Here is a 7,665-nt window from a genome sequence, read left to right on the forward strand (position 1 = left end):
CGTCTTAAAAAAAGTTTGTATTTTCATCTTAAAGTTTTAAAGATTCGCCTAAGAGTTCAACTATTTGGTTTTTGATGCAGCTTACCGTTTGAAAAGTAATTTTCTGTTGAAAATTCGTCTTTTAGGGTTGTAAATTATATTTTTTTTGTAGAAAATCTTTTTTGGTGAAAAATTCAACTATTTGTTAAGAATGCAATATATTTCGACTTAAAATCGTAAAAATGTAGTGTCATATTGAATTCAATATAGTATCAACATCAATTTGGTTTAAAAGAAATCATTTCCCTATTATTTAAATATTATGGGGAAAATTATCCTATTTTCCCTCTTTTAATCGAATTTTAGACTAAGCTTTTTTTTGGGAGGGGGAGGGGGGGATAAACAGAACTGCGATCGTCAAATAAGGGCGACTGGGGCGACGGGTACAAAATAGCCCAAAATTGGTAAAGCACTTTCTGACGACCACTTAGTCATAATGAATTTCCTGATTATCAAATAAAAGAGGAAAATGAAAACAAATTACTTTTACTTGTTATATATAAAAATAATGTTGAGAGACATTTTTTTATTTTCGGGCCTGGTACATTGCAGAATTCTTTCACATTGTTAAATATTTAATAATATTTAATTTCAACAAAAGAAAAATAGAACAGTTTCCTGAACCATTCTATGAATTTAATAATATTTACGTCGTATATAGTCTTATTAAATCATCGACGTATTGTATATATAGAAAGCCTATGTGAACTGAAACGTAAATATTTCAACAGTTTCATTCAGTCTCAAAACTAATCGTATTTTGACTAAAATTTAATGTGAAAATTAATAATTACTTTCTAACAAAAATGTAGTCGGAAAAAAATGATCTCAGTCAGTGAAAGAAATGTTAAATAAGCAACATGTTTCAATGTTTAAACAACTGTGAACAGTGTAAAGTGCGTTTTAAATTTATCAGTGAATTGGAATACTTCATGGAAAATAAAAGTGGCAATAAAAGGTGAGAATTCACGAATTATTTTTTTCTCTGGAAAAAGACGAACGCCAAATTCGGCATTCTTTATAGGTTTATTAATAAATGTCGAATATCCTCAGAAATGAATGTTGAGCTTTTAAAAATGATCAAGCTTTTTAAGATAAATTCAGGCTATGTTATTATATAGTTAATGATAGAAATTAAAGACTGTTTCCATTTTTTAAATATCAATCTTCGAAGAGTATAAGCTAGCCGAAAATATTTGCCCTGCTCTCCCGTGATGATAAAAATCTATAACTAAATAATAAATGAGGCATTCTAGTACATATATAATGAAGATTTGATTTAATTTCGGTGCATTATTAAATTTGTATTCAACAACTCCCGCATTTAAATGAATTATCATAAATTACGTTAAAAATAATTATTTTGCGATTACTCAATGAAGGTAATTGAAATAGGAAAATCGCATTGTTCAGGCACTTAACGGAAGGAATTCAATAGCTTATACAAATTACAAATAATGATTAAAATTTAGTCAGAGATGATCTCATCGCCTCGGTGATTGACGCACTTTATTCAATACGATAAAATGATGTTTATTATAAAATAATTAAATTTTATTTGCGTAAAAAAGAAGAACAGTATCGTGAATCCTGTTATCAGGTAATTGAACAACATTGTAAACATTTGTAGCAGATTAAGATTATTTAATAAAAGAATGCTACTTTAAAAATGTTGGTTGAAATAATAACAAATGAAAGGTTTGATTCATCGGAAGAATGTTGCGCACCTTATAAAAAAACTTATTTTGTTTATTCGCTAGATGTGCTTTAAAGGCTGAAATTTTCTTGATTAAATTATTGGCAGAAAAAAAATTTTATCTGTGAATACAATAAGAAGAGTTACTGAAGAAGATAATTAAGTATATCAGAGATGCGATAACATTCTAATAGAATAATTAAATATTCTTATATATTTTTTGCTTCTAATAATAGATTTTTAATTATTAAATATAAATCTATATATTTTGCAAAAACATATTTTTTAAATTGGTGGATCTTCCACACTGGAGGGAAAATTCCAAGAAATTTTAGCTTCCCTGTCCAATTATTTCCTTCTCATCCAAGTGCGATAAAAGATAAAATTATTATCCCTCATCAGACACTGATATTCAGATATTCTAGGTGGCCTATGTATATGTATATCCCCTCAGCGAATCGGTAAAACGGCTGACCGGTATACATTCTGTTCTTTATGTGATCAGAAGCTACTCAGCTCTCGCCAGAAACAGTCCGAGTACATCTTCGGTAAAATATAAAAAAGCGCCGATCTTAAATTTTAATTATTTATTAGTATAAATTATTTATTACTATAATTATTTAGTTAGACTTGGTGCAGACTTTGGATTTGGATTTTCATGAATTACGCTTGCACCAAAAGAAGGTGCGTATATTTTTTAAATCATTCAGATTGCTATCTACTTTGCTACACACTTAGTGTACAAATTTGTATAGATTTTTAAAAATGCATATTTTTACATACCTCTTTACTTTACTTTTTTTTAAATTGCGGTTTTTCATCCTTTTACCAAACACGTGATATCACGTACCGTTAAAAAAAATGAAATGTAATTAAAAATCTAAGTCTAATAATTTTTCAATTTTATGAATTTAACAAATACAGTGAAACCCCTCAATAGCCCTTACGAGAATTGACGCCGCGCTGCAGGTAGATGTGACAGGGGCTGTGCGGGGTGCGCGGGGGCTGCGGCTGTCACTCAGGCGAGTACTCAAGCGTGAACAAAAAAAAACGGAGCGGACTAGGATAAGTTAGTTCCCACCCACCTTAATCCCCAAAATCGGCGCTATAGAAGAATTTCACTGTAATGTGCAATTTTTATTATATTATCTAATTTAATATCTAATTACTAATATTTAATATGCACTGCACAAAAATATATTTTGTTTTAAATAAGGCTGTTATATTTGCACCAAAATTTCGCAACAAATAGCTGGATTTTGTTGGCATACGTAGACACTATGTTTAAATTATTTAAAATCATTTCAAATTTTAAATTAACTTTGAATCTTTGCAGACCTTCTAAATATATCCTCAGCTTGCTGAAACTTTTTCTATATTAAAAATTATAGGTGTTTAATATTTATAATATATATAAATTCAACAATTTTAATTGTAAATTAAATGTTGTTAAATCGAAAAATTAAAATTGTAAAGTTCCAAGTTTATTTATTTGTTTAGTTTTAAATATTTTATTTATAACTGCTGAATTTATACAAACAATAAAATATTTCTAAATGTAAGCAATGGTTACTTTACTTCACTAAACAATTTCAAATTTTAGACCTAAACAATATTTTAAATTTAATGCAAGATTTTAATTAGGAATATATTATTTTAAAGTTATTTTTAAATTAAAATAGGTTATAAAGTTTAAATCAGGCTCTTACGTTTGTTTAACTCCGGAGAAATTTCAATTGAAACAGTTAATTTTTAACGTTCATACCTGGAAATTCTTCAACTTTGAACTGATTCCATATCACCTTGTTAAATCAATTCGTATTCACTTGTGAATCCCTAATGTATAGTTTAATTTTAAAAATAATTATAATTTATTTTCACATTTCATCAACTAACAAGGTTTTTTATCCAAAATCTTCGATTTCAAATGCTAAAAATTTTGAATTTTGTATGTACACATCATCACAAGCTACATAATCATTCGATTGCAAATAATAAAATTAATCGAACTATTTCAACCCAGTGGAAAACATGTATAAGTTATTATTCTTTATTATTATATATAATCTTTAAAAAAAGCAAAAAAGTAATACAAATTTTTTGTATGTTAAATTTAGAATTTACTCCAACCTACTACATAATATCAATTTTTATTTTTAATACCTTACGTCATGTCAAGGCTTAATTAATCCGATTAAATCAATCAGACTTATTAGTCATTATGCTGAAATATTTCCAATCTGCAGAAAATCTGATTATTGATAAATGGGAAGACATAATATATATAGATTTTTTTAATCACGTGCAAATAATAGAGATCTTATGATTTCAGGAATGACAAATTGCTAATATTTCTCTCCTTACAATTTTAGAGAGTTCTATTTTTAGTTTAGATTGAAGAACGTTTATGATTAGATTAAATTATACGTATAAAATTACTACGCATTTTTTGCGAAATTACACCAAACTATCGCTTTCAATCAAGTGTCGGGGATTGCCTTCAAGTGTCTTTGAACTGATTTCGGGGGGACAGAAACGTAAACAGTGAGAGCCGTTTGACTCGTTTCCAATCGGAATATAAATTTAGATATATACAATGTCGCAACCGCTCTCGTCCTACTCCCCTGAGAAACTGCGTGAGCCAGCTGTCCTAGGAAGAATGAAAACGGGGTAACTGAAAGCGAGAGTTTGGTGTAATAACAAATAAGAAAGATGTTTAACTTAAATACAAACTTCTCTAGAAATTCACTTAATTAATATTGATAGTTTCGAATTCGATTCTTTTCCCGATGTTTGAGTGTGTCAAAGTTTATAAATCTGTAGTTCTAAGGATTTTTATATTTATAATTTAATTTATTACGAAAATTGAATGTTCTATATAAAAGTAGGAAGAATCTTATGAATTTTTTCTTTTCATTTTTGACAATATTAGAATGTATATAAACACAGTAAACATATTGGGTTGATGCTTTACCGACGAATGGCCCTTTGCCAGCTCCAGCAATCATGTTTGCAAGATTATCGCTATTCCTTCTGTAATTATTATCGATGTAATAAATAATAAATGTTATTATATCAAGAAGTGTTTTCAATTTAGTATTTTTTGCATAAATATTTGTATCAAATAACAACAAATTTATAAGCTTTTTGAGAATTATAAAATGCTTCATAAAAATAAAAAACAGTATCTTCAGATTTCTAGGAAAATTGAAAAGTACTTTTGAGTTTAAGGAATAAATTTAAAGCGTATGTTTAAAAAGATTCACAAAATTGTGGAAAATGAATCTGGAAGACTTTAAGGAAAATTTTTTATTTTGGAGCTTTTAAAAAAAGTGTTAGGAAGAATTGGAATAATTTTAAAAGATGTTTAGAAGTTCTGAAAAAATGTCATAAATAATTTAAATTTTGAATAAATTTATAAGAATATGTAGATGCTTGAAGATTTTGAAACAGAATATGGCAGCTTTTTAAAGATTTTAATAATACTATTTTAAGTGAAAATAATTAAAATTTCCATTTAAAAAGTGTTCGGCTTATTTTTAGCCTTAGAGTTCGAATATTTTAATTATTTCATTAACCGTGAAAATTTTTTGTGAACCGGGAAAAAAATGGGAATTTGTTATGTGGTGAAAACGGCCACCCTGCCACAAAAAAACGTTCATAAATTTAAATTTTCTAGTTTGGGCATTTATAAATTTCTAAATCCCTTTATTTAGATTTAAAATATTTTAAGTACCTACCACATTTGAGGACGTGAAATTTTAGATAACACTGGACCACAAAATGGTTTTGGGAGTCTACTGGGATTCTAATATGTATAATTTATGTTTTTGGGATCGCTGAACACGAATCCATTTGCAGAATTGAGCCAGCACGACGGGATTTGTAATGAAATAAAAAATGGTTAAAATCCTGGAATTTCTGCATAAATTTCGTCCCCAAACCTACAAACCCCAAATTAGCAAGCCCCAAAACCACAAACGAACCCACGTACCCCGAACCAAAAAATTCTAAACCCGCAAACTCCAAATCCACAAGCTGCAAACCCACAAACTTCAAACCCGCAAGCTCCATATCCACGACCGTACAAACACCCAACACACAAACAATTGGTATTATAAGATATGAGGTATTTTGGTTTGTAAAATTGAGGATGGTGGGTTTGAGATTTGTGGCTTTTGGGTTTGGGGTTTGTGGGTTTGGGGTTAGTAGGTTTATGTATATGAAGTTTGTGGGTTGCGGGTTTGGGCTTTTTGCGATTGTAGATAAGGAGATTGTGGTTTTGGCGTTTGTGAGCTTGGGATTTGTAGGTTTGTGGATATGGAGCTTGTGTATTTGGAGATTGTGGTTTTGGAGCTTGTGGGTTTAAAGCTTTCTGGTGAGGGGTTTGTGGGTTTGTTGATATGGAGCTCGTGTGTTTGTGGCTTATTGGTGTGGAGTTTGTAAGATTGTGTGTGTTAGGCTTGTTAATTTGGGGTTTGTAGGCGTGGGGACGAAATTTATGCAGAAATTCCAGGCTTTAAACTATTTTTTAAATTTTACTACAAATCCTGACATGCTGGCTCATTTATGTGAATGGATACATGTTTCAAGGCCTCGTTAAAAAATTCAGAAAACGCAGTGAAAAGCGTCATATTCTCTTATTATGAGAATTACCACCCATGTTAAGGTAAAAGCTCAAAAACCTCCCTTATATAAAAATAGAAGTATTTTTTTTTACTTCATACACAGGATTTTTAAGACAGCACGCATAATATCAGTAAATTTTGATAAAGATACACCCTTACATTTTTGAAAATCGCCCCATGTAATTGAACTAAATAAAAATATAAATAGATACAGAAGGGATGCTTTCACCCTCTAAAGTTTATCTATTTGATAACTCTGTAATATTTCAAACTTTTCTTTGCTTTGGGAGAGAATATGAATATACAGGATGTTCCTTATTTTACTTATCCAAGTCGGTTAATATTTACACATCGCCCCAGAAACTGGAAGTTTTCCGTGAGATTAACATGGGGGAAATTGCACAAAAATGATTAATTCACATCAATTTGGCGACCCTAAAAATTAATAATAAATATTTCTTTTTCCATAGTTATTAACTTAATTGTTCGATTTTTAACTGATTTTTATGCTTTACTTTTAACGAATCTATAAAACTTCTATAACCTGTAACTGCTCATTTTTCTTTTGAGCTAAAGCAAAATTTGTATTTGACAAGAAATCAAATGGCTTAAATCAACACAGTACTTATATGAGTAAAATTGATGTATGATTACAATTGGTTAAAAATAGCTGTCCTTTTGCAATTTTTTGAACAATTGCTTTAAAAAATACACAGTTTGTTTATGTCCGATTTATTATGCTCAATTGTATACAAATTTTACTAAAAATGTCTGTCTTGTAAATATTGTCTGTCTTATTTTTAGAATTTATGATAAATGTTAATTATTTAAGTCATTTCTATAAACAAGTACACACTTCTATCTTCTTTCCACAAAGACTCTCAGTTTTTAAGGAGTGAACTAAAAATGTTTTGCCAAAGATTTTTTGTTGTCATATTTTTCAAATTGTCTACAAATTTTTCATGGTTTGAACAATTTTTATAAAAAAATATCTATTTGGACCTCTTTTTCATGAATAAGATCTTTTTTTAAATTATTCAAATAAGAATATCTTGCCATTGACTTGTTGCTGTTATATTTTCCAAATTAATTATTAAAAATTAATTATTTCAACAATTTTTATAATTATAGTTAATTTTTATTGTTAATTCGAACAATATGATAGCAAAAAGTCACTGATAAGGTATTTTTAGACGAATCTATATAAATAACACAGGCCGACAAAATTTGACAAAGGTCCGGAACCAGAGACCAGACCTAGTATACCCGAAGGTTTTTGCTGCGCTGAATCCGAATCCGACC

At 29.1% G+C, this 7,665-nt stretch overlaps 1 protein-coding gene across 2 annotated transcripts in view; it reads left to right on the top strand.

Annotated features, from left to right (window-relative positions):
- The first annotated feature begins 785 nt into the window (after window positions 1-785).
- The window catches only part of LOC117174304 (solute carrier family 41 member 1-like), a 35,641-nt gene continuing 28,761 nt past the window's right edge, over window positions 786-7,665 (top strand). The window contains exon 1 of one of the 2 annotated variants that reach the window (XM_033363287.1): window positions 786-997. The gene's annotated coding sequence lies outside the window, so the exon portion shown is untranslated. Of the gene's footprint in view, window positions 998-2,298; window positions 2,420-7,665 lie in introns of those variants that run through there. The other variant, XM_033363288.1, reaches the window with a different exon arrangement.

The sequence above is a fragment of the Belonocnema kinseyi genome, chromosome 6, assembly GCF_010883055.1.
Source record: "Belonocnema kinseyi isolate 2016_QV_RU_SX_M_011 chromosome 6, B_treatae_v1, whole genome shotgun sequence".
NCBI classification, from domain to species: domain Eukaryota; kingdom Metazoa; phylum Arthropoda; class Insecta; order Hymenoptera; family Cynipidae; genus Belonocnema; species Belonocnema kinseyi.